At 28.0% G+C, this 27,233-nt stretch overlaps 1 protein-coding gene across 3 annotated transcripts in view; it reads left to right on the plus strand.

The window, feature by feature from the left end:
* The first annotated feature begins 11,875 nt into the window (after positions 1-11,875).
* The window catches only part of LOC109601592 (uncharacterized), a 114,837-nt gene continuing 99,479 nt past the window's right edge, over positions 11,876-27,233 (plus strand). For all 3 annotated transcript variants that reach the window (XM_020017840.2, XM_020017841.2, XM_020017842.2), the window contains exons 1-2: positions 11,876-12,039; positions 18,688-18,748. The gene's annotated coding sequence lies outside the window, so the exon portion shown is untranslated. The remainder of the gene's footprint in view (positions 12,040-18,687; positions 18,749-27,233) is intronic.

Genomic DNA, 27,233 nt, shown 5'->3' on the forward strand with positions numbered 1-27,233 from the left:
TTATGGTCAAATTTATATTTAAGTCAAAATTTGTTTTAAGTTTATATATTTTAATATATAAATCTGTTTTTTTTTTATATTTATAAAATAATACATCTTAATTAAAAATAAAAATATCACAATATTTGTTAGTATTCCTGCACATTTGAAAAACTGGGCTTTTTAGTAGAACATTTGTTCTATGTCTTGGTATTCTTGGTATCTTGTATTAAATCTTGACACGTTAAATCAATTTTGCCATGTAATATATTCACAAGAAACTTTGCCGACATTTTCTCTATTCTTACTAGCAGTGAATCCATAGAGTGTTCTTGCAGCAATAGATTGTAATCGGTATTAAGAGCAGGGAATACATTGTTCTTACGGAAGCTCAAGTACTTAAGGTATCGTCGTTGAATAGATTCCAGGCTAATTTGATGGCAAGTGTAAATGGGATTCCTGACCATACTGCAATACTCCAATTTGCTTTGTAATAGTGCAGAAAACAGAGTCTTTAATACAATTTGAGAATTAAGCGATTTGTCGTTACCAGAATTCATCCATTTATGTTGAAAATTTGACTGGCAATCTATGTTTGGTTTAATTTACAATAAAGCATTTCTTTACATTAAGTTGGAAGTTGTTACTCTGACACCAAGCCACCAGAGTGTCAATATCACTTTCTGGAGTAAGGGCTTGTAGAACACTGTCGACTTGATAATATAGTTTCAAATCATCAGCATAGGCTAGACTACAGCTTTAAAACAAACTCAACAAGTTATTGATGAATAAAAGGAATAAAAGAGGACCCTAATCAGACCCCTGCGGTATGCCAGAGGATGAAATGTAAGTGTGAGATCTAAATCCATTGTAGTTGGTGTAACAAATTCTGTTTCACACATAACTCTCAATTAAATACTATCACTAAGACCAAAAGTATCAAGTTTCTTCCCTACATACTAATTTTACAGCAAGATAATGCCCGTCCACATATTGCCAAGAATACATTAAACTTCCTGGAAGCCTCCCATGTGAATTTACAGCCACACGAGACTCTTGCAACAAAACATCTGAAAACATTTATTTACTGTGTCGTATTTGAACACTCCCTCACGTTCAGTTCAAGCGAATATAGCTTTTAAGGTGTAACTGCAGATCTGTCGCTGACCGTACACGGATGACAGGTTGTAACTGTAGCAATATATTTTAAATTGAAAAATGGCATAAACGACAGCATTTCAACTTGAAACATCCCCAACGAGAACAGACAGAAGTGCAAAATTAAGTTACTGGAGCACGCATGAAGTGCTATCCTATGGATGGCAAACGGCGGTCGCCTCTATGCTAAGCAGCTAATTGACTGTCAGTCGACGTAGGATGCGGCGGAATGTAAACGCTATGGATCAGTCAAAGGAGCCAACCAAGGGGAAAATTACTTATGTAAACATATGCACACACATCCATCGATACATCGCGATGCGGCTCCCCCAATCTGTTTGTGCGCAAGTGTGCAACCTATTTGCAAATTACGACGTCTTGCTGCATTAATTCCTGCGACGCGTTTTACTGGAAGACGCCACATTCATTACTTGTTGACGCATCCACTGCAGGTGGTAGAACACTCAAAAACGAGAAGTGCACATTATCATAAATCCTCCCATCAAACAAAGACAAGCTGTAGATCCGAGTCCATTTCAATTTCCTTTTGTCCAAAATATCAAAGATATTCAAATTAGCCCAATCACATTTATATTTTAATACGTAACACACTCGCACAAACGGCTGAGGGATGTAGAAACGAACAAAACGTCTGTGCGTGTGTGTGTGTGTGTGTGTGTGTGTGTGGGCGAAAGGACCGGGGCCCTCTTTGCATCAGCATAAATTGTGATACAGTCAAAACAGCGGAAGTCCCCGGAGACTGCATTATCCCCACGGCCCTCAAAAGACTGGGATTTGTATCAATTTAACACCCGGGAGACGCGATTAAATCGGCCGATCCTTTTGTGAAAAACTATCGATCCCGGCAGCTCCTGGCTCACTTTGTTCCTTGACTATTGTCTCGCGACGTCGACACCAATTGCATCGCGACCAAATTAAAATTCGATACTCGCAAACACTGCGAATGCAATTAATGGCGAATTCAATTATTGGGTATTTGACGCCCCCCCAGTCGCAGCTTACGCCTTCGGGGATTCACATAATATTCCGCGATAAAGGAACAATTCTATTGTGTACATGGATACAATGCTTTTTTTTATTGTGTTCTTTACCAACAATTCTGCACGCCATTCACTTCAGTTCATCAATTGTTTATGCACAACTCACCCTTTGAAATCATGGTGCTGTTTAAACACTCGAATGTTTGACGGGAAAAAAAGGTGTTTCGTTTTTTTTCTGTGTGTGTTCCTTTATTTTTCTGACGTTGTTTTCTTTTTGGATGGAAGTGCGACACCCCAAACAGGCACAAACATAAATAAACAGAAACTAATCAAAGAGAACTAATTTAATTTCGAGCACCGGAACGAAAGGAAAACTTTTTCAATTATTTCCTCCACATCCGCTCTTATGAAATGTAATTTTTCAGGGCGCGACGAAATAACACAGTCGTTCACAAATGAATGTTGGGTTGTCTTATTGCAATTGGAGTGTGTGGCGGCCGTCGAAACGGCAAGGCAAAAATTCGCCTCATTTTTCCGGCATCAAAAAATTTTAAATAAATTTTTAATTAATTAAATTAAATTACAATTAAATTATGTTAAGAGAGATTGTCTGTAATAACGATGTATGATCACAAAACTTTTTGTCCGACACTATTGAACTCACAAGATGTAACTTGTTTGTTTGCAGACTGGACTACTTTTGTTTTCTATCTAACGGATAATAATTACCATTCTCAGGTAAAATAATGGAAAATAAAAATTAACGTGACAGTTTAATTAATATGTAAAAACATATCAGAAATGTGAGATGTTAAAAGCAAAATTACATTCTTAGGGAATTTGAGAATTTTACTTAACTACTAGGACCCAGTTCTTTGTACTTCAACTCCTAGAATTCACGTCCCAATCAAAAATAATGGTTTGTTATTATTTTCTCATATTTTATTTTTACTTTTTAAATACATTCAAAACAATTACAATAACGGCAACATTTGTTTTTTAAATATTGAATATATTGTTACATTTGATTAGGTTTGTTTTAGTTTATGCAATTTCCATGTTTTATAAAACAATTGTTAAAAATATTTTAAAATGAAATTCGTTCAGTTTTTTTTTATATTATGGAGAATTTATCAAATCAGGAATTTATATTTGTCTATATTTTAATTAATTAATTCTATCAATATATCATTAACACAGAATAATTTAGATTTAATTAGGTTATACTGTGTGAGACAAAATTAGATTCGACTCTTCTTCTTTGGAAGTTTTATAAAGATGGAGTTTTAAAATGAAATTTACTCACTTTTTAAATGACATAGTAAATTACAAAATGTTTTATAAACAAAATTTGAAAGAAAATATATTTTTATAAATTTGAATTTTTTTCTATGTATTCTAAATAAATAATTCAAATTTATTATTTAATTAAATTAAATTTGATTAGTTATAAAGATTGACTTTTAAAATGAAATTCACACACTTTTTAAATGAGATAGTGAATTACAAAATGTTTTAAAAACAAATTTTGAAGAAAATATATTTTTAGAAATTTGAATTTTTTTATATGTATTTTAATAAAAATAATTCAAATTTATTATTTTATTAATTTAAATTTGATTATATTAGGATAGATTAATTCATATAAGATTACATTATTCTACGTTTGGTATGTTCACGAAAATTTGTTAAGTTTTTAAATAACATAAAAATTTTAAAATTTATTTTAAATAAAATTCAAACTAATTATATTTTTTATTTTAAAATTGATACACTAATCATTTAAGACATTTGAAATTGTTTATATGTATTGTAAAATGTAATTTTAATTTTCTTCAGAAATTTTATAAAGATTTTAAAAATATCCAGGCCTAAAATGAAATTTATGCCGTTTTAAACAACACAAAAATTTGTCACAAATAAAATTTGAAAGTTACGAGTTACATTTGATTAGGTTAACAATATAATTCTTTATTGATTAGATTTGGTTAGAATAGGTTCTCTGAAGTAAGGTTGGGTTAGGTTAAGTTAATGATATTTTCTTCGGAACTTTTATAAAGATTTTAAAAAGATCCAGATTTAAGTTGTGGTTTTGAGCAACAACAAAAAAATAATAAAATTTGTCAGAAATAAAAATCTCAGTTAAAATATATTTTATATTACAATAATTCGCAATCATTTTAGCAATCTGAGATTGTTCATATGTAATATTTTGATTATCCATATAAAATATATCCTTTATTTTGGTTAAGTTAAGTTTGATTAGGTTAAGTTAGGTTTAATCAATTTTTGAGATATTAAAATAGATTAAATAATTTTTTTATTTTCAAAGATGTTAAAAACGTATTGTTTTAAAATAATATTTATTCATTTAATATACAAAATTTGTTATAAAACATTTTTTAATTAAAAATTAAAATTTCGGTTTGTTTATGATTTAATTAATATTTCAAATTTAATTAATTTAATTAATATTTCAAATTTATATTTAACTTGATTAGTTTACATTTGATTAAATTAGGTTGTGTGAAGTAAGGTTGAGTTAGGTTAAGTTGATGTAATTTTATTTTGTTCAAAATTTTTATAAAGATTTTTAAAAAATCCAATTTCAAAATGAAATTTATACGGTTTTATACAACAAAAAAAATTGTCACAAATAAAAATCAAAAGTAAAATATATTTTTATATTAAAATAATACTTAATTATTTTAAATATCTGAAATTGTTTATATGTATTTTGATTATGTAATTCAAATCTACCCTTTATTTTGAGTTGCATTTAATTGGGATTAGGTTAGGTTAAATCAAGTTGTGTGATATTAGATTAGATTAAGTTAATGTAATTTTTATTTTTTTCACATTATAAATTATAAAAACATCCAGGCTTAAAATTCAAATAAAACTCGTTTGTAATAATAATTTTATCCAATAATATGTAGAAAAACACTTTTAGAATATCCTTACATGCTTAATTACATTATTACATATTTTCAAAATTAAATGAAGCAAAGAAATTTAAAAATTTGAAATATTAATTAAATATTAAATCCAATTACGGAATATATTTAATTAGTATGGAGTTTATTAAAACTTGAAATTTTTTTTCCCATCATGTAATACTTATCATTGAATTTGATGTATATTTCGATATTTATACTCTAATTTCGATTTTTATACAATATAAAAAATTATAAAATTTGTCACAAATAAATAAGTATACGTTTTCATATTAAAATAATACATCATTTTAGACATTTGATATAGTTTATATATATTTTGACTACCTAATTAAAATTTATCATTTACTTTGATTAGGATAGAAATTTTTGCAAAGATTAACATAGACTTTTAAAATGGGCGTTTGAAAATATTATAATAATTATTAATAAACAAAATTATAAAATAAAACGTTATAAATAATGTTAATTAAAAAAATATACACAAACATTTTATAAATATATATTTATTTATAAATTAATTAAGTAATTCAAATTTATAATTTATTTTTGTTAGTTTAGGATTAAATTAGTTTAGATTACCTTAAGTGAGTTTAGATTAAATTTACATAATTTTCGATATCTTATAATAAATATTAAACGAATAAACATATCTGTGCCTTAAAATTATTTATTAGTTTCATAAATACTTATTCATATTTTGATAAATTACTTGAAATTTTAATTGTGCACCAATAAATATGATAATTTTTAACTAAAAAGTAAAAGGAGATATTTTAGTTTCTTGAAGACGTATTTACAGCTTTTATACTGAATCTGGAAAGTTTTCAAATTAACAAGTGTAAAAAGAATTTCTAATTTTCATAGTAAATTTATGAATGAACAGACATTTCTATTCAGTTTACTGAATATTTTAATATCAAACCAAGTTGGAATATTTTTGTTTTCTTCTTTCAACTTGTTAAAGTGTTCTAGTTTAACAAATAAATATTTATATACGTGTAATTAGTGTTCTTGTTACTGAATCTAGTTTGACGCAAATAAACTTGTTAATTAACAATTCATAAAATCAAACTTTACGTATGTATGACTAGCGAATAAACGTACCGCATAATTTCTGAATACGATATCCCGAATACGAATTAAACTTTTAACTTTTCTCGCCGTCCCAAATAAATCATATTGCGGCCGTAGTTGTTGGAGTGTTCCGAGCAATATCAGTTGCAGTTGCGCCCTCGGCCAATTTGTAGTGTTTCAAAATTAATAATGTGTAAAAACAAAGTTTTTGCACGAAATTTATGATTATCCGCGGCCGAAAATTTTTGCGGAGATCAGCAAGCAAACATGCCAACTTGCTGCGGCTCGTGGGTCCCGTTCGGGACGCGGGGGTGACGGCGGACGACGGGATACGGCCAGTAATTAGGACGGGGGAGTCTTTTATTCCGCGGCGAGGGCTGCTAAAACTTCACAATAGTGCTTAAAAACACTGGCAGTTTATAATTAGAGGAATATAAACGACTCTCTAAATTAACTACAACGTTCGGCAGGAACAAAGAACGTTTTACTGAATTACGAACGGGTAGGGCACAATAACTGGCCCGACGCCAGACTTTGTCAGTCGGCAATAGTAATTTAGATATTTTTCTAAATTTTCTAAATTCTAAGGAGGTTGGAGTATAGGTACCACTTTAACTCCAGTTTACAAGCTTTGAGAGCTGTGGTATTGGGCCTTAGGCCCCTGAAAATGTCTCAATTTTCAGGATATTCATACTGTATCGCTCACATGTAGAGCAACAAATTTAAAACAATAATCATTTTATTAAAAGAATAATTATTTTTAATTTAAATTAATTTTATAATTAATAAGTACCTAAACATTTCGTACCTCAATTTATATACGGATATCTTAATTTACATAGTTTTTATACAACATTTTATTTCGGGCAGGTTTCATAAGTAAAGCAACCAATACAATTGATTTTATAATTTATTTCTGTGCCCGACATCGTTCCTTAAAGCTAAACATATTTAGAAGTCTCCATTTATGGATACAAATTAAACAACCAATTGTAGAAAAGTTCCAGAATGGTGAAAAGCAAATAAAATTGCAGTAGATTTAGATTTAAACAAATCGATCATTTCGAAGACGATTTCCAATTTTAACAGAAGGAATATACTGGAAGGACTTCCGAAAAGTGGTAGAAAACGAAAGATTAACAGAGATTTGGACATGAAAACAAAAACACTTGTTGTTGCCGACACTTTTATCAGCACACAAATCAAAAAATAAACGAACTCAGGGTGTGAGTGAGTATCATAAAACGAAGACTAAAAGGATCTAGTTTCTATGGTAGAAAACCAGCAAAGAAGTCCTTCATTTCTGCAAACTATAAAGCAGCGAAACTACTTTTGTAAGAGAACATGTGAACTGGACAGATGAGCAATGGAATTCAATTTTGATTTCCGATGAAAGTCGGCTCCAATTGTTCAAATCTGATGGCATTTCATAGGTGAGAGAAGCAATTAATGAATGGTATAATCCCAAGTACACTAGACCTACTGTGAAGCTTGGTGGAGGAGGCATTATGGTTTAGAGATGTTTTTCTGGGTTTGGCATGGATCGTTTTGTTTATCGTGACATTCTGGAGAATCATATGCTTCCATTTGCCGAAGATAACATGAGTTTATGATGAACCTTCCAACACGACAACGATCCGAAACACACGGCTAAGTTTGTTAAAGAATGCTTTGTTTCTCAAGGAGTACGTGTCATGCCTTGCCTAGCACAAAACCCAGACCTCAATTCAATGGAAAACCTTTTAGAAGAAATTCATCGGAAAATCCATGCAAAAAGACTGTCAAATATGAATGAATTCTACGAAGAAGTTCAAAATCACGCAAAAGAAATATCGAACGATTATATTGAAAAGCTACTGAAATCAATGAAGAAAAGGTGTTTAGAAGTTATTAAAAATAATGAATATATTACTAGGTACTAAATAAAAGAAAGCTAAATGTACGTAAGATTGTTTTATTTTAAAGTTGCTCTACTTTTGATCCTTGAATATCTTACAAATATTAATAAACACCTAACTAAACCCACTAATGAACAATTATATTGCTATATTGTTTTTATCAAACATAGTCCATAACTGACAATAATATGGATATTTAAATGTACACATTTATCAAGATAAATGAAAATTTCTAAAGTAGCTCTACATATGAACGATAGTGTATCCTTTCAAGTAATTAATAATTTAGTAAAAATTAGACACACACAACAAACTTATACCAACTCAACTAACTACCTTAATCAACATTGAGTAGGGTTTTTGTTTGTAGGACTATTGTCTTAACAATTTATGTTTGGGATGTTTCAATGGATGTTGTTGAATCTCCGGTCATTTTAAAGCTAATTAATTAGAAGGAAGTTTGAAGTTTGTTAATATAATGGATTTTTTCCGAACCACTGGTTTCCATACTTTGACAATCTACTAAATAATATTAAAAAAATTATTTGATTTGAATTTAAATATTTTAATTTTTTTATGTTAAAAATACTTTAGAATATATTTTTTGAAAAGTAAAACTGATCTAAAAACTACTTACATTATTAACAAAAACATGTCACATATTTATATAATTTTTGTAAATTATTTATAATATATATAGTATTTAAAATAACTTTTCAAAATTAAAAAATTATTATTAAACATAATATTTATTATTTATTTTTTTTTTTCTCACATGACTTTTGTTCAAAATTTATATGTAATAAATAAAATGGGAGATTTAATTTTATTTTGTATGTTTGTTTATGTTTAAAAAAATATATAGTACTTAAAACAACCTTATAATATAGTCACTTCTGTGTTTTATTTTATTTTTTGATAAACAATATTATATATTATACATTATAATTTAGTTCATTTGTAATAAGTAAATATTATAATTTAATATTAAAAATACATTGGAATATATATACCGATTGGAAAGTGTTTGATCCTACTGAATATTGAGAGACACATCATGTATGACAGAGACAGTAAAAAACGCCCACTGCGAAACAAATTTGATGACATTTACTCTCTGTCGTATTTCATACAGTACTAATTAATAATTTAACTAAACCCACTAATGAACAATTATATTGCTATATTGTTTTTATCAAACATACTCCATAACTGACAATAATATGGATATTTAAAGGAACACATTTATCAAGATAAATGAAAATTTCTAAAATTGCTTTACATACGATTTTAACAAACCTTTCTTTAAATTGTAAAGCATGAAAATACGTATGTATTTATGGACAATATGTAACGATTTTTAGAATAAAGTCAAAACATACTGAGTAATCTTTTAAAAATGAAAATTGAAGAAATCATATAAGCAAATTTTTTATAACAAATTTTCAGTTGTACATGAATTATATTAAAAAAATCATAAAAAATATTTTTATTATTACTATTTTTTGTTTGCTTTAAGGATCACACCTTTTGAAAAATTGCATTGGACCTCTTAAACTAGTGTAACCAAAGGTATGAAGAAAATTGAAACAAACCTTAAATAAATAGTACAGTAAGTTGTATGAAAAAGTTTTTAAATATACTGTTTTACCATACAGAAATATTCCGATTCCTGCAAATCAGGATCGGTTGACATATTTATTATTTTTCAAATCGTTACTTGTATATCTAGTAACAGACGATAAACGAAATCCTTGAACCGAAAAATTGGATTGTACATCTTTTCGTATATTTTGTGTTATAATATAAAATAAATTAATTAAAAACAATTTCGCATTCTATTTTATGCTTTAGAAGTATTTATGTTCAATCCAAAAATATTATAGTACAAAATAACATAAGTTAAGTTCAGTTTCCTATTGAGAAAAAAATATATGTTGATTTTTTTGTATTTCTTATAATCAGTATCTCATATAATCTCATTCGTCAATAAAATCACTCTACACCCTGATTTCCATAGTAATTTTATTTTGGGAATCTGTATTAAAGAACATATTTACATGGCTTGGTAATTTTAAAAGTGACGAATTTCTAAACATTTATACATAATCAATTCTTTTGTCTCCAAAAAAATCATAAACAATAGCCATAAATGACAATCAAGGTCGTGATATCATGGTTATTGAATATCTGTCCAAATCTGTCTATTTTTTGCATCAACATACACATTTAAGGATCTTTAAATAAACATTCTTTAGAAAATATTGAAATACACGTTTGCTAACATCAGTTATCAGTTTTTTATTAGGCCGAAATATAGAGAGGATGTAATATACCTCTAATTGCTTCGATAAAAGCTGAATTAGTAACATTGAACTTAAAACAAGCCAAATTGAAGGTACAGAAGTGGCGATAATTTCAATTTATTAAAATGTATTAAAATATGAGCTGTACTACTTGAATTGGATTCCAATATATGTAATGTTTATTGTTTTTTCTGTTATTGTTGTGTTCACTATGCAGGTGGTTAATTCAATTTTATTATTTAATGAACTGTAATAATTACATATTTAATAATAATTCGCTGTGATAAAAATTATAATTCAAACTTTACCACGATCTATATTAATAAAAAAAATAGAATATCAAGGCAAGTGGTAGCTACCAAAAATATTTAGCGATTTGGAAAAACTTGAAAGAATTAATAAGTGGGAAATCGTCAAAAAACAATTCTTTCTTATTGTGAACTCATATTACCCAACCTGGAGGAAATAGGACTTTACTAAGGACTGTGAAAGGAAGGTTAGGGGAAGGGGGTTTGTTTGACTAGAAAGTCTACATTTAATTTATTTAAAAATGATGGTTTAACTTATACTGGATGTCCTACAGGAACAAATGTTTGTTTCGAAGATTTTATATAAATTCCCCTCTTGGTGTTGAAAATTGACGTAAGTCGGGATGTCCACGAAAAACCACTCTCAAGATCCTCGCAAAACAAATCACGGATGTTTTAGATGTTAGAATCTGAACAGTGAGAAATCGCCTTATTGATGTGACCGTGTTACAGTTAAAAAACCACTGATATCAAAGAATAACAGAGCGTCCCGTCTGGCATTTGCAAAATCGAACTCATGGACTCTAAATAGTTTATTAGACTTTAAATACCAAATTCCTACAGTTAAACATAGCGGCGGAAGCTTATAGTTTGGGGATGATTTTCTCGATCCAAAGTTGGACCCTTGATTCAAGTGGAGGGTAAAATGGATCATTTTCCAATACAGTGACATACTGGAAAACATCACGTTTCCATTTGCCGAGAAAGAGATGCTATTTTGTTAAATATCCCAAACACGAGTCTAAAATTATTAAAAAGGATTGACAAAAATAAATTTTCCAATTTACGTAACGACAGTTCATTTCCACGAAATGCATCCTGTAAACCATCGTAATTAACCACCACCACCTTATGTTCCGGAATAAAAAAAGTCCGGAAATCCGATTCCGGTGCCATTAACGCCGATCCTAATCCGATAATTCCCGTTCAATTAGCATGCACTCGGCCCATCGCAGCCGTACGGTGGCGATTCAAGGGGACGAACTTGGACCGTTTTTCGTTCCCCATCGAGGCATCGATTCGAAGAGCATCTCCGGGAGCGGCAACGTCCACCGGAAGGCGGCGGTTCCGCAGCCAGCTGCATAAACCCGAAACGCGGATCCGCAGAATCGCGTCGCGCAGCGCCCCCTTACAGCGGCGCTCGACTCGACCTCCGCCAGTCGTCTTCGGTGCCGCCGTCCGAACCGTCGGTATACAAAGTCGCATAGTTCGCGGGAACCGCGTACGCGCCGTCTGTCTTTTTTGCGGTGTGCGATCTCCGGTCGGCGTTTCGTCGGAGCGTTGTTGTTTTTCGTTTTGTGATTGTGACCTGACTGACGTTCTCTGGTTTGTGACCTGTGTGCGGGTGTATGGAAGTAAGTTTTGCCGGTTTCCGGTTGTTCTTTTTTTGTAAACGCTGGTTGTTTGGTAAAGGTAAAAATGGAATGTTTGCAGTGATAATATAAAAAACATAAACAAAATATATGTGTTACCAATACAATAAAAATTGTTGTTTATAGTAAATAAATTTTAATTTAGTTTAGAAAGTTTTATTTGGTTTAATAGTTTCAAACTATTGAGAAATACAAAGAATGAATTGTTTACAACAATTTTTATTTTATATATTATATAAATAATTTACATACATAAAATATTATATTTTAAAATTTAATTTCTTGAGAAAAATCACAATTTCAATGTGATTCAATACATTTTTTTGGAATGGTTAATAATTATTACAAATTATTAAAATAGAAATAAAATGTTAATTTTTATATATGTTACTGTACAAGATTAAAACCTCTTTGGGATAGAATAATTAAAAATGAAAAAGTGAAAATAACATAAATTCCATTTTGTACAACAAAAATATGAATTTATAAATTAGTTATTGTACAAGACTAAAACTTGGTTGGGGCAGAATAATGACAAAAAAAATTGAAAAGTTTAAACTAATAAAATTCCCAATATAGAATACTTTTTTGAAAATATGTAGATAAAACGATTAAAAAAATTAAAAAACTATAAATAATAAAAGTTCTAACTAATATGTCTAATATAATTAATAAAAAAAGAAATTTTTATACAACAAATATTTTGGAAAAATTTTAAGGTTTATAAGGTTAAAACATATGGAATAGAATAATTAAAAAATAAAAAGTAAAAATAATTGAAATTCTACTTTATTTATACTATAAAAAATCATTGTTAAAAGTCGTAGTTCAAAAAAAAAAAATAAATAAATTACAAATTGTTAAAGTCCTAATTTAGAGCCAAATTTTTTGAAAAATTTTTGTAAAAAGAATAAAACATATGGAATAGAATAATTAAAAAATGAAAAGTAAAAATAATTGATATCTTACTTTATTTATACTATAAAAAATCTTACTTAAAAGTCGTAGTTCAAAAAAACAAAAAAAGTTACAAATTATTTAGACCCAAATTTTTTGAAAAATCTTTATTTTATTAAAAAAAGAAATTTAGTGCTAAAAATCATAATTTAAAGAATAATTTCTTAAAAAAAAAGAAAATTGTTCTTCAACAGAACTGTTACAAAGATGCTAATTTCAAGATAAACTCTAATGAAAGATTTAATCTTGTTTGAGGTAGAAGGGTTCTAAATAAACTATTTCACAAGTTTCTTGCTGGTACAAGGTAGAATAATACAAAATAAAAAAAAAATAAAAACTTAAAAGTCCTAATTAAGACCCCAATTGTTTGATAATACTTATTTAAATAAAAAAAGAAAATATTATAATTTGAAGAATGATTTCTTAAATAAAAAAAAATGTTCAATGGAGTTGTGCCAAAAATATCAATTTCTAGATAAATTCTTACAAAAAGTTCAAACTTATTTGAGACAAAAGAATATCTAGGTTCTAAATATACTATGTCACAAGTTTCATACTGATACCAGATAGAATAATTGAAAATAAAAAAATTAAAAACTTAAAAGTCCTAATTTAGACCCCAATTTTTGATAATACTTTCATTATAAAAAAATAAATAAACTGTTACAAGTTTCATACTATGTAAGGTAGAATAATAAAATAATAATAATATAAAAAAACTAAAAATTATTATAGACCTAATTTAGACACTATTTTTTTGAAAAAAAAATGTATCAAAAGAAAAAAAATTCAGAGCTACAATTCATAAGAAAGTATTATTATTAAACATTCGAACTGGAAAGATAGAATAAATAAAAAATGTTTTAATTTCAAAGATGTTAATTTCTAGAAAACTCTAATGAAAGATTTAATCTTGTTTGAGGTAGAAGGGTTCTAAATAAACTATTTCACAAGTTTCTTGCTGGTACAAGGTGGAATAATTCAAAATAAAAAAAATTAAAAACTTAAATGTCCTAATTAAGACCCCAATTGTTTGATAATACTTACTTCATTAAAAAAAAAAGAAAAAAAAAATAATTTGAAAAATAATTTCTTAAATAAAAAAAGTTTGTTCAACAGAGATGTACCAAAAATGTCAATTTCTAGATAAATTCTTACAAAAAAATCAAACTTATTTGAAACAGTAGAATCTCTAAGTTCTAAATATACTATATCACATGTTTCATACTGGTACAAGTTAGAATAAATTGAAAATAAAAAAAATATTAATATTAAACATGTAAAATAGTATAAATATTAGAAAATTAAATAAAACAATAAATAAAAATTCTATAAATCACACTTTAAAACATAATTTCAGCGTAAATAAAGTTTAATCCTTTATGAACACAACAAAATCTTGTTTTTCTAAAGGCCAATTTGCCAGTCATTTTTATTAAAGTTACACAAAAATGCTGGAAACCAAACAATGTTTGCGGACATTTTTTTTGTAAAATTAGCATATGAAAATATGTCGCTGAAACGAAACCAATAAAAACCGGACTTAATAAGAGGGTCGGCAAACATTTTCCATGTATAATTAAGCAGATTTACGTATTGTCAAAAAGGCCACTGCGAAACGGGGAAAACTCAATGAAAACAAAGCGAAGTACGGAAAACATCGGTCGCGGAATCCCCACCGAATAATTTCTTTGACAACAATGAACGACCAAAACCATTCAGCGTTTTTATTGTGCGCTAATAAAATTATACATGTTAAAAACGTGGAAAATGAAAAAATATATTAAATTTGGACCCATTTTACCGGAATAATATAATTTTATTATTTTTTAATTATACAGGGGTCTTTACAACGACAAGGTTTAACTGTAGATTCAGCACAACAAAACGGGACGATTCATAAAAAATATTCAATAAAATAATTCCTTTTGAAATTATAATCCTCAGAAGCTTTTTATTATAATTTTTTTTGCAATGGATTAAAGTTGTTCCCACTGTAGATTTTTTTTCAATTTGTATCATACAGAAACGTCTATAATCGTATTAATTTTGTTCCCAAAAATGCTGATAAGATATTCCGATGCGATTTCGAAAAAATTTAATATTACAATTTTATTTGCTCAATTTCATTAACTGGGCCTAAGACAAAATCTAAATAAAGTAGTAAAATCTATAGAACCAGTAACTAAAAAATATTTATATGATAAATGAGCAAATTTTATAAGATGTGTTCTAAATTAAATAACTTTACTTGAATTTTAATCACCCAAAGCGGTAACAAAGTAATTTCATGGAATAAGATATCTTCATAATATTAACCATTAATAGTGGACTTAACCTAAATTTTTACTAATATAGTTGAAGAAAATAATTATACAATTTATTATTAAAAACAATGTTACATTCTACGAATGTAAAAGCATTTAGACACAATTAACGAACAATTATAAATTACTATTTATAGAAACAAAAGAAGGGGTCTAATGTTGGATCCTTATGGCACCCTTGTAGATGCCAAGTAAGATTTCGTATTAAATACATTGTAGTTGACATATTGTTCTCGCTCTCTAAGGTATGAAGACAGCAGTTGATTAGTGGAATTGTTGAACCCAAGGTAGTTTAATTTGTTGGGAATTATGGAGTGATGAATTCTGTTGAATGCTTACGAGAAATCTGTGTAAATTACATCGATTTGATCACCATTATCCATTTCACTTGCCACATACTGAGTAAACAAGTTAGTTACTCCAGAACGATTTTGAATAAGAATATTAATTATAATACAGTAAATACTTTGTACAGACTATGTAACACTAGATATATTCATCAAAAAATATCTCTAAAATTTTGAGATAAATGCGTAATTTTTTTATTTAAAATAAAAATTAGAATTAAATTACTTATAAACTGTCTGAAAATTTAAGATTTACTAAAATATATAATTTGTATTAAATAAATTATTTTTAGCTAGAATATATTTCTGATAAACTTCGAGCTATTTAATATTGTTATCTAATTAAAAATAAAACATAAACATAAAAGTGCAAAATTCATTTAGTCTTCTTAATTAATAAATAACAAACAAAATTTCATATAAATAAGATACAAAAATAGATATAAAATCAAATTATGTTCTAGTTTCTGGTTTATAAACATTTATTTAAATTTTAACAAATATTATTTCATATACCATATTATTTGAAAAATATAAGTAATTTATAAACTGTATAAATACGTATGAAAAATTTAAGTATAAGAATTTACTTTTTAAAAATGTATTTTTAATATAGGAAAGAGGATATTCCTGATAAACTTCAAGATAACTAATATTATATATGTTTTTGTCCTTGAAAACTTATTTTATCTGTCTTTTAACATTTTTGTATTTACTAAAGGTGCAAAAACATATTATCGCCTATTTTCAAATAAATTGTCATCGGTTATGTAACATACTTTTGTTAAATATCATATTTGGTAGTTAAAACATATGAAAAACAGTTGGTGAAATCTTTTGTGGTACCATAAGGAACTAATTGTTCATTAATTAATATAATCTGTTGTTTGCTGATGATTTTAAGATTTTCCACTTTGTCCAAAGCATTTAACATAATTAATCACTTTATAATTCCCAACTTAACTTGAGTTCAAAAAACTGTTTAAATAGTATCAACAGAAAGAAGACAAGGGGTCCAATGTTAGATCCTTGTGGCATCCCAGAGGAAGTCATGCAGAAATTCAACTTGAATTACTTGTACCTGACATATTGTTGTCCCTCACTAAGATATACAGACGGTGGTTGATTGATTAATGGAATATAATAATAATCCTGTTGAATGAAATTTATATAAGAAATCTGTATAAATTTGACTCACTTGACACATATTGAGTAAATACTATTAAGCTAATTAATTCTGAACATTTTTAATATTTTATTATGTTAAAAATAGTTTTTTTTACCTAGCACAGTACTAAATATCTCAAAATTTACTAGAAGTATTTTTTATATTAAATTAGTATATCAAAAACTACATATTTTTGGAACATTTGACTTTTTTACATATTTTAAAGCCAAATTCAATTAGGAAATAAAAAGTTCAAATATTAAGAAATCGTTTTGAAGTAAGTATGTCATCATATACAAAGTAAATGTGTCTATTCAATTTTTATCGTTTGTGAAAAGATATGATACCACATGAAAAATATAGTTTTACTTGGTAGATTATTAAATATCTCAATTACTAGAAATATTTTTTATATTAAACTTAATTTCTTTTTCACACTTTAAAGATAAATTCAAGTATAATATCCATTTGACAAAAAAGAAGTTCAAATATTAAGAAATCTTTTCGAAGTAAGTATCTTACCATATACTAAGTGTATATTAATTTTTTATTCTTTGTCAAATGAAAACATTTTCTCAAAAAGTATGTATTTTATCGATATCTAATATCTTTATTATCTAGTTCAAATTGTTTTTTTTTTTTTCTAATTAACACACAAAATTATGTTTAGAAAAAGTTATGACAAAAAAATTAAAATTGGCAGTTATAGAGACTGCCGACAGAAGTAAAACTTAGAACTTAATATTAAAATTTGAAATTTCATAATGTTTGAATTAAAATTATCAACTCAATCTGGTTTTCACATCTATTGATACTCCGAGCAACAATTATATGCATGCTTAGGTGTTTTTTATTATTTAAATATATTACGGGCTGTACAAGATCATGACAAAATATAAATACAATTCAATTAAAATAACAATTAATATACAATCATATTGTTTATGGATAGTATTTGTATTTACTTAAATTTCAATGTACTTAATTTTTAACAGTAATTTAATTGTTTACATTATTGTCATCATTAATCTCAATTACTTAATTTTTAACATTATTTTAATTGTTTGCATCATTGTCATCATTAATTTCAATAATACTTAGACTTTGATTCAAATTTATCTAACTATCTCGTAAAACCGGATTCGATTGTCGTTTTATATTTTGTAGTACTGAGTTTTCGATCATTGGACATGCTCATTCAAATAATAATCAAACAAAAACATAATTTCAACAATGCACAGTATATAAACATTGAACTTAACACTAAATCCATTCAGTTTCACTTATAAGATATACACAGCACTATACATCAGCTGTATAGCTACGGATATACTGCTATATGTATGTCGGTGACACGTACGCACGAGATTTCACCCATCCAAAAAGTGTTTAAGGCACACAGCACGCTGCGCGTGCGCCTATCATAAGCGTGTCGGTGACGCGAACCATAAGATTTTCCCTTACCAAAAAGTGCCCAACGCAACTAAAGAAGTTTTCAGTACCAAAATACAAGTTGGCAAATCAAAAAATAAATGGTAGAAAAAATTGTCAACCACAGAGACTCAAAAGGTTAAAATAAAATCTATTTTATTAAACTTTTTTTGATATCTTCCAAATATGAATTATAATAATCAAGACACAAACTGGCACCTCATTTTTTATTTTTGAAAAAGTATTCATTTATTTTATCAAATATATTTATTGTACAAATTTAATAATATTTATATACTGTGTTGTTTGTAAATACATTTAATATTAAACGAAAACATATTATTTAAATTTTTGTTATGACTATGCGAATGATATTATACAATGGCTTTCTTTATTTCAGCTTGTAACCCAAATCCATTTTAAATGCTGAAGATTGTGAAAGTAAGCGGATTTTAATCCTGGTAAGTGGATGATAAAAAGCTTTTGTCCCACTCGCAGCAAAATTTTCCCATTCTATCCCCACAAATTGTCGTCGCGACCAAACGATTTTTCGCGCATTAATTTCAATAATATCGTTCCATCGATTCCGCGAGTAAAAATGCAATCCGAAACCGTTCGTCGTAGTTACGTTGAAAAATGACGAGTGACTGGCACACATTATGCGAATTCCTGCCGCGTATATAATTGGACTGGAAACAGACGACCGTGGAAAACAGCAAAAAAAAAATTATTTTCACCGAGATAAATTGCGAATGGAAATGTACGCAGATAATTGTAACGAAGGACCGTTTTTTTTGTGTTTGCGCACCCGCTATGATCCGATGTGCCTCTGATGCCGGCTTAAGTTGCGACAACGATGTTTACGGGCCATATTCGGATGTCTATTCATTACCGGGCACGGATTTGCGCCGTCGAATAAAAAAAAAAAAATGTGAAATGAACGCAACGGATCACGTGGATTTTAATGCGGGGAAACGAATCTCTTTTGCTTGCACACGGTGTTTTTTTTTCCGACATTGTTTTGGTGTCGGATTCGATACGTATGTGCTTAGTCGGGTTTTTCGTTCACCTTTTGACGACGAAAGAACGGTTCGTTAAGCTGTCCGTACAATTGCGCGTTACTGATGGAATATTCCGTGTTGCAGAATTCGAAATGCGTTCTCGAAGTGTTTCTACTATTAATATCGTGTTTTGTTAAGATTTGCGAATGACTTCCAACTTGGTTGCAATGTTAATTGATGTCCTCATAAAATTATTAATAGAACTAGAATGTTGTGTGTGTGTAGTTTGAATATTTAAAAAATCAACAAGTGTTATTTTAGAAACAACAATCGTAAAAGTAAGAAGTATTAAAACTTTACCAATAACAAAATAGAACATAAAAGTACACAGTCCCATTTAAATTTAATTATCAGACAAACTTCCATATAATAAAATACAAAAACAATTCCTTTTTTATCTATATCTATTATATAAATTTAATTTAATTATATTTTACTTATACTTTTTATTAAAAATATATTTTATTTATGTATTTAACTCAGTATTTTCTTTTCAAATATATACACAGTAGGAAAAGCATTTGACTCGTCTGAATTTAGAGAGAGACATCATGCATGACAGAGACAGTCTCTAATGATGTGATGTCTCTTTCAAGATTCAAATGGATCAAAATCTTTTTGTACTATATGAAGTATGACAGAGAGTAAATGTCATCAAATTTGCTTCGTAGTGGGCATCTTTTACTGTCTCTGTCATACATGATGTCTCTCTCTCTCTTTTGAAGCAAAGACTTTCCAATCGGTATATACATTCCAATGCATTTTTAATATTAAATTATAATATTTACTTATTACAAATGAACTAAATTATAATGTATAATATACAATATTGTTTATCAAAAAATAAAATAGAGCACAGATGTGACTATATTATAAGGTTGTTTTAAGTACTATATATTTCTTTAAATATAAACAAACGTACAAAAATAATACAAAATAAAATTAAATCCCCCATTTTACTTATTACATATACATTTTGAACAAAAATCATGTGAAAAAAAAAAACAAATAATAAATATTAGGTATGATATAATATAATTGTGAAAAGTTATTTTAAATATCATATATATTTTTAATATAAATAATTTACAAAAATTACAAAAGTATGTGACATGTTTTTGTTAACAATGTAAGTAGTTTTTAGATCAGTTTTACTTTTCAAAAATTCTATTCTAATGTATTTTTAACATATATTAACAAACTTCCTTCTAATTAATTAGCTTTAAAATGACTGGAGATTCAACAACGTTTGAAACATCATAAACAAAAATTGTTAAGACAATAGTTCTACAAACAAAAACACTACTCAATGTTGATTAAGGTAGTTAGTTGAGTTGGTATAAGTTGGTACTGAATTATTAATTATTTAAAAGGGTATATATACACTATCGTTCATATGTAGAGCAACTTTAGAAATTTTCATTTATCTTGATAAATGTGTACATTTAAATATCTATATTATTATCAGTTATGGAGTATGTTTGATAAAAACAATATAGCAATATAATATATAATAATTAGTGGCTTTAGTTAGGTGCATACATACATTTAGCTTTCTTTTATTTAGTATTTAGTAGCATACCCATTATTTTTAATAACTTCTAAATACCTTTTTTTCATTGATTTCAGTAGCTTTTCAATATAATCTTTCGATATTTCTTTTGAATGATTTTGAACTTCGTAGAATTCATTCATATTTGACAGTCTTTTTGTATGGATTTTCCGATGAATTTCTTCTCAAAGGTTTTCCATTGGATTGAGGTCTGGGTTTTGTGATGGCCAAGGTATGACACATACTCCTTGAGAAACAAAGCATTCTTTAACAAACTTAGACGTGTGTTTCAGATCGTTGTCGTGCTGGAAGGTTCACCATAAACTAATGTTACCTTCGGCAAATGGAAGCATATGATTCTACAGAATGTCACGATAAACAAAACGATCCATTATCCTGTCTAACTTAACCAGTGGGCCCATGCCAAACTCAGAAAAACATCTCTAAACCATAACGCCTCCTCCATCATGCTTAACAGTGGGTCTTGTGTACTTGGGATTATACCATTCATTAATTCTTCCTCTCACCTATGAAATGCCATCAGATTTGAATAATTGGAGCTGACTTTAACCGAAAACAAAATTGTTTTCCATTGCCCATCTGTCCAGTTCACATGTTCTCTTGAAAAAGTAGTTTGGCTGCTCTATAGTTTGCAGAAATGATAGACTTCTGCCATATAGCCCAGATCCTTTTAGTCTTCGTTTTATGGTACTCACTAACTCACTGAGTTTGTTTATTTTTTAATTTATGCGAGATGTGCTGATAAAAGTGTCGCTACCAACAAGCGTTTTTGTTTTCCTGTCCAAACCTCTGTTAGTCTTTCGTTTTCTACCTCTTTTCGGAAGTCCTTCCAGTATATTCCTTCTGTTAAAATTGGAAATCGTCTTCGAAATGATCGATTTGTTTAAATTTAAATCTACTGCAATTTTATTCTGCTTTTCACTATTCCGGAACTTTTCTACAATTTGTTGTTTAATTTGTATCCATAAATGGAGAATGGAAATTATAAAATCAATTGAATTGGATATAGGATTTGGTTGCTTTACTGATGAACCCTGCCCGAAATAAAATGTTGTATAAAAACTATGTAATCAGTGAATTATAAGGAAATTAAGTGAAAGATTTGCCATTTATTAGTCGTTAATTAGTTTTAAAATAAATTTTGTATAATTGTAATAGTGTACATATTATATATAGTTTATTTATAGGATATAAATATTAATTTTAGTTTTCAATTCTGTCAAAATATTGGGTATAACAAATTCATAGCCAATTCTAAAAATATATCCCAATAAATCTTCATTAGATTTAACATCGTCTACCAATCAGAATACAATACATCTAATCTAATTCCTAAATTAAATTAAGAAGAGACCCAACATAAATTTTTTCAAATTTTTCATTAAATCGTCCATTAAAATTGCACAATTCAATCAAAGGAAACAGAACGGAATAAAAAAAGTTGTGGAAATCATAGAGAAAATGAGTAAAAAATGTGGATAGTTAAAACCGCAATAAATTATTTGTTTACCGATTATTGTAAACACTGAAAACGACACACGTTTGTCCTATTTAATTTATTTGCATTTAATTTGAAGTAAAAATTTATAGATCAAAGTATATCAAACTATTAATTACTCCAAATTAATTTATTTTTTATATATATTTATTTAACGGAATTGTATATAGATGGATGATAATCCGTTTAGAAGACAAAAAAGTAAAATATTGTTTAGTACAAGAAATTGATTCCGAAATTAACCTAAAACAACATACCCGAAATTTTCATAAAATGCTGCTATAAAATTACACAAATCGCCAAATGAAATGTAGAACACATTTACGAATTCAACACAATAAAAAATCTCGAAACGTCGAAAAATTGCGGACGCCATCTCCCGTCGAAGACCGCAAAAACTGCAATACTGCATTTGTTTACCGGTTCTTGGAATTCCTAGAAACGCTACATACATGTGTTGAGTTTATTTCTAATTAATTTGTGATGAAATGTCTTCATGGCATGACTAATTTAAATTATTTTAATAATTCTTATTAAATATTTTATTTCTTTATTAGTGACTTTTAGTTTTTGCAGTTGCCACCATGACTAATTCATAGCCAGCTACAGAAATATGTGGAATTCGAGACTGTGATTTTTATTTTATTTATTGGATTTATTATATTCAGATAACCGGTTTAACAAGGTAAATATTTTTAATACAATAGTCATAAAACAATAGAATTTATGTAAGGTTCTGTTCTGTAAAAGTTACAACAAGGATTTTTGATATATAGTAATTATGATTAGAGAAAATGCGAATATTAAATATTGATTTTGTCAAATAAGACTAAAAAATTTATTGCAAAATACATTTGAATTAATTTTAACCAATATTTCTTTAAAAATTCAATATATACTGCATGCAAAAAAACGCAACATCTAGATATAATTGATTTATTCCATTTTTTTTTTTTTGAGAAATATTAACCTATTACAGAATAATGAATGAGTATAATATTAAACAAAAATCTTAAAGCATAAATTGTCAGAAGCCAATATTGGACCGGACCTCCGCTTTGACGCACATTTTCGATTGGGAAGGTCTGAAGATCAGGCAGTAAATTCATATTCCAGGAAGTTTAATGTATTCCTGGCAATATGTGGACGGGCATTATCTTGTTGAAAAATTTGTCCGAGGTCTTTTCTTACGTAGGGATGAAAATAAGGCACCATAAACATCATCCTCATGTCGCTGGTACGTCCTATAGTCACTAACGAAAATTGAAGGTGACCTGCTACCATAAGCAATAGCACTCCATACTATTAAACCCATAGTGTTACAAATATGACTATCCACAGAAAAACGAGGATCATTTCTTTCTCCACGTCGCCGTCTTACTAACACATTCCTCACCCACTCATCCCACTGTTGACATTCCATACACCAGTCATTACGTTGGTGCCTATGGTTTGATGGTAGAAGTACAGTCGGCTGCAGAATGGCATTACCACCCTAAGGTCCAGTTTCGTTTGCGGTCTGAATATGAGAGTTAGGGTGTGAGAAAGAAGGATACAGCAATAATATACTTGTACAAGTGAAACAACAAATTCGTTGTCTTGGTGGGCTGTGCTGTACCATAAATTAACCCCAAAAATTCAATAAATTTACATAAGTATTTTTAAGGTAAACATCTTGTGAAGGTGAAGTGACCCCATAATTTGGGTTGTAGACTTGTTACATTTCTAAATAAATACAAATATTACAAAATGGAATGAAAAAGTAACTATTATTCTTATTTTATTTATTTCACATTTCTAATAATAGTGATTTTTTTCTCAATTCTACTAAAATTAACAAATACTGATCTGTCACTGCTTTAGTTAATTATCCAAAATTAATATTATTGTATAAATGTTCTACAAATTATTAAGTTAAAATAAATTCAAATTATTTTATTATTTATGATTTAGTTAAAGCAATATTATTTTCCTAAATTTGAAATATATACAATTTTAATTTAAGACATATTTTTATAGTAACAAAACGAAATATAATAACAATAAAATAAAAAAAAAACAGTTTTTTAAACCATTTGTCAAATAAGTGTTGCGTCGGTATAATTGAATTATATCAATAGAATTATTTCAGCCAGTCTCAAAAAATTAGGTAGACATTTTGTTTTAATTAATATATATTTGTATATAATATTTAATCCCAATTATTATTACAATTTTTAAATTTTAAGAAAAGGAGATATCTGTATCCACATTCTTATATTTTATATATCGATTCTAATAGATTTCACTGGATTATTTAAAATTTTCTTCGTTTTAACTTATGTTTTCATTTCATTTCATTATGATTAGATTGATTTGAACACGACTACACCAAAATGTGAAGTGTACAAAATTTTCATTAATTTTGTTTAAAAATACTAACGATTACTAACTAGTAGTAAATATTTCGTTCGACAAATCCAATTTTAAGCATATTTTCCAAATTTCGGTAGCCTCTCATTTAAATTTTATAACTTACCGCAATTAGTATTCATCCTTTTTTTACTATATCTGTCCCTTGTATACCTCTTTTTGGTGTACTGGGCGGAGCTTATCGATAGAAGGTTTCATAGGATTTTGTTTCCAAAGTGGTAATGCCATTCTGCAGCCGACTGTACCAATTGGTCTACCTTCATTGGCAATAAATTCATCAGCAATTATATGCATTGAATTCTTCTTGTCCCTTAGGGCTAATAATTTAATGCGACGATTTTGTAACTCTGTGGTAGTTCTGGATCTTCCAGAACCTTTTGCTCTGCCTCTTCTGCCCTCTTCACTCCATGACAGTTTTTTTACAGTACGTATATTATGTGTTAACAAAGAAAGGAGTGGGACTTACTCGAGTTGTTCAGAATAATTACTTTATGTTAAAAAAAAGTTTGAAGAATTTTGTTAAGTATTGAACACAAAAAAGTGGATACAAAAATTATAATAATTATATTATAATAAAACAGAAATATAAAATACAATTAAATAAGTTAGCTACAAAACACACAAAACCTCTTTAATTAAAACCTCATTTTTCATTTGTTATTCATAAAACACAAAATTTACATGTATATTAAAAAATATAAATTAAATACGTTTTTTATATAAACAAAACATTTTATTACGACATAAACATCAAACGCAAACGCCGGTCACGCCAAAAATCAACAACAAAAAGTGCAAATACGAATTTTAATTGTTCCAGCGGAACGGAAAATCAAACCGATATATTCTATTATTCATCATCGACAAAGCGAACGGTCGCGCCGAAAACTTTCGCCGACATTTTTCCGAATACCGAAATTAGTCCCATTCATATTAAATTATTTGCGCTCGACGAATTAATTTCGAATTTTCGGCCGCTCTTTGGCAATTTAAACGTCCAATTAATCGAAAGCCTTTTCGCCCAACAATGCACGAGTGCAACGCGAACGAAATCGTTTTCAGAATGTATTCCTTTGGCATGGGATTAACAAAAATTCAATTGGTGCATTCGTTCAGGTGGTTTCATCGTCTCGGGGGGTGATGATGGCGGCGTCTGTTTGCACTTAATCTTCTTAATTTGCTGTTCGTGTTGCTTAAAACTCGCTACTACTTTAGTGAGTAATGTTCGACGCTGAACTGTATTATCCCGGCGCTATGGTTATTAATTATAGGTAATTAATTGGTTCTAAAGCATCCTTTAATGGTGGTTAAATTGTTATTTTTCTTTTACCGGAGGAAGGTCGTCTACCATTTATCAGAACTTACTAAACGAAAAGGTATAGACATAAAATATTATTACTATTAAGAGTCTTCCTGAAAAAATGTGGAAAATGTAATAGTGCGTAAAGTGGCAAGTAGATGGCTTAACAACTTAGTCACATCAGAAAGTTCAATTTTTCTTTCTATTTTGTTAATTAATGGTACATACAACATATTTTATTGTTTATTTTGAGAACAATCGACATATTTCTTGGAACTTCAAAAAATATTGAATTTTTTACAATTTACAAAGATTTTGTAGCTGTTCTAGATGATCCATTAGAGATAATAAAGTGACTATTTTAAAAAATTGATAATCTTTATAGAAATTTTAGCTACAAAAAATCTCTCCCTGAAAACCCTTAACTATTCTTGAATCTTGTACCTGAATATGTAAGTGGCTAAAAAGTGGAGAAATAACCATATCTCAGAAACAGATTAGTTATCAAAAAAACAATAATATTACTAAAAGTTAACACCACTAACAGAAAAATCATTTTTTCTTTCTAATTGTATGGTGATTTATCTGACCATTGTTATTAATATTTCCTATGCTATGTATATATATATCCATTATATATTTTTCATGACTTATTAATTTATATTTTTAGTAATGAAAAAGTTATCAATATACCACTTTTTACAACTTTTTAGATTTTATACTATTTATTTTGTAATATTTTATACATTTTACACCTGTACGCTGAAGCTGTAAAAAGAATTTTGAATGGGACAATATATCGATCTCGAATAAAAACTTTATACAATATTATCAATATTCTAAATATGCTTTACAACATAGTTGAAATATGCCACTTTATTTATAAGGAAGGTGTGATCCTGTAACAATTTATGTGAAAGGAATTTTTCTCTATAGAACCTATTTCACTGGCTAAAATCCAATGAATAGTTATAGAGTAACATGAAAAAAAATATATATATATATATATATTGAATGCCATTTGAACACAATTCAGAATTTATAATAGAAAAGATGGTTTTGTAATTTGAAAAATGTTTTAATCTTTTTTAAACGCTATTTC

Source organism: Aethina tumida, chromosome 5, assembly GCF_024364675.1.
Source record: "Aethina tumida isolate Nest 87 chromosome 5, icAetTumi1.1, whole genome shotgun sequence".
NCBI lineage: Eukaryota > Metazoa > Arthropoda > Insecta > Coleoptera > Nitidulidae > Aethina > Aethina tumida.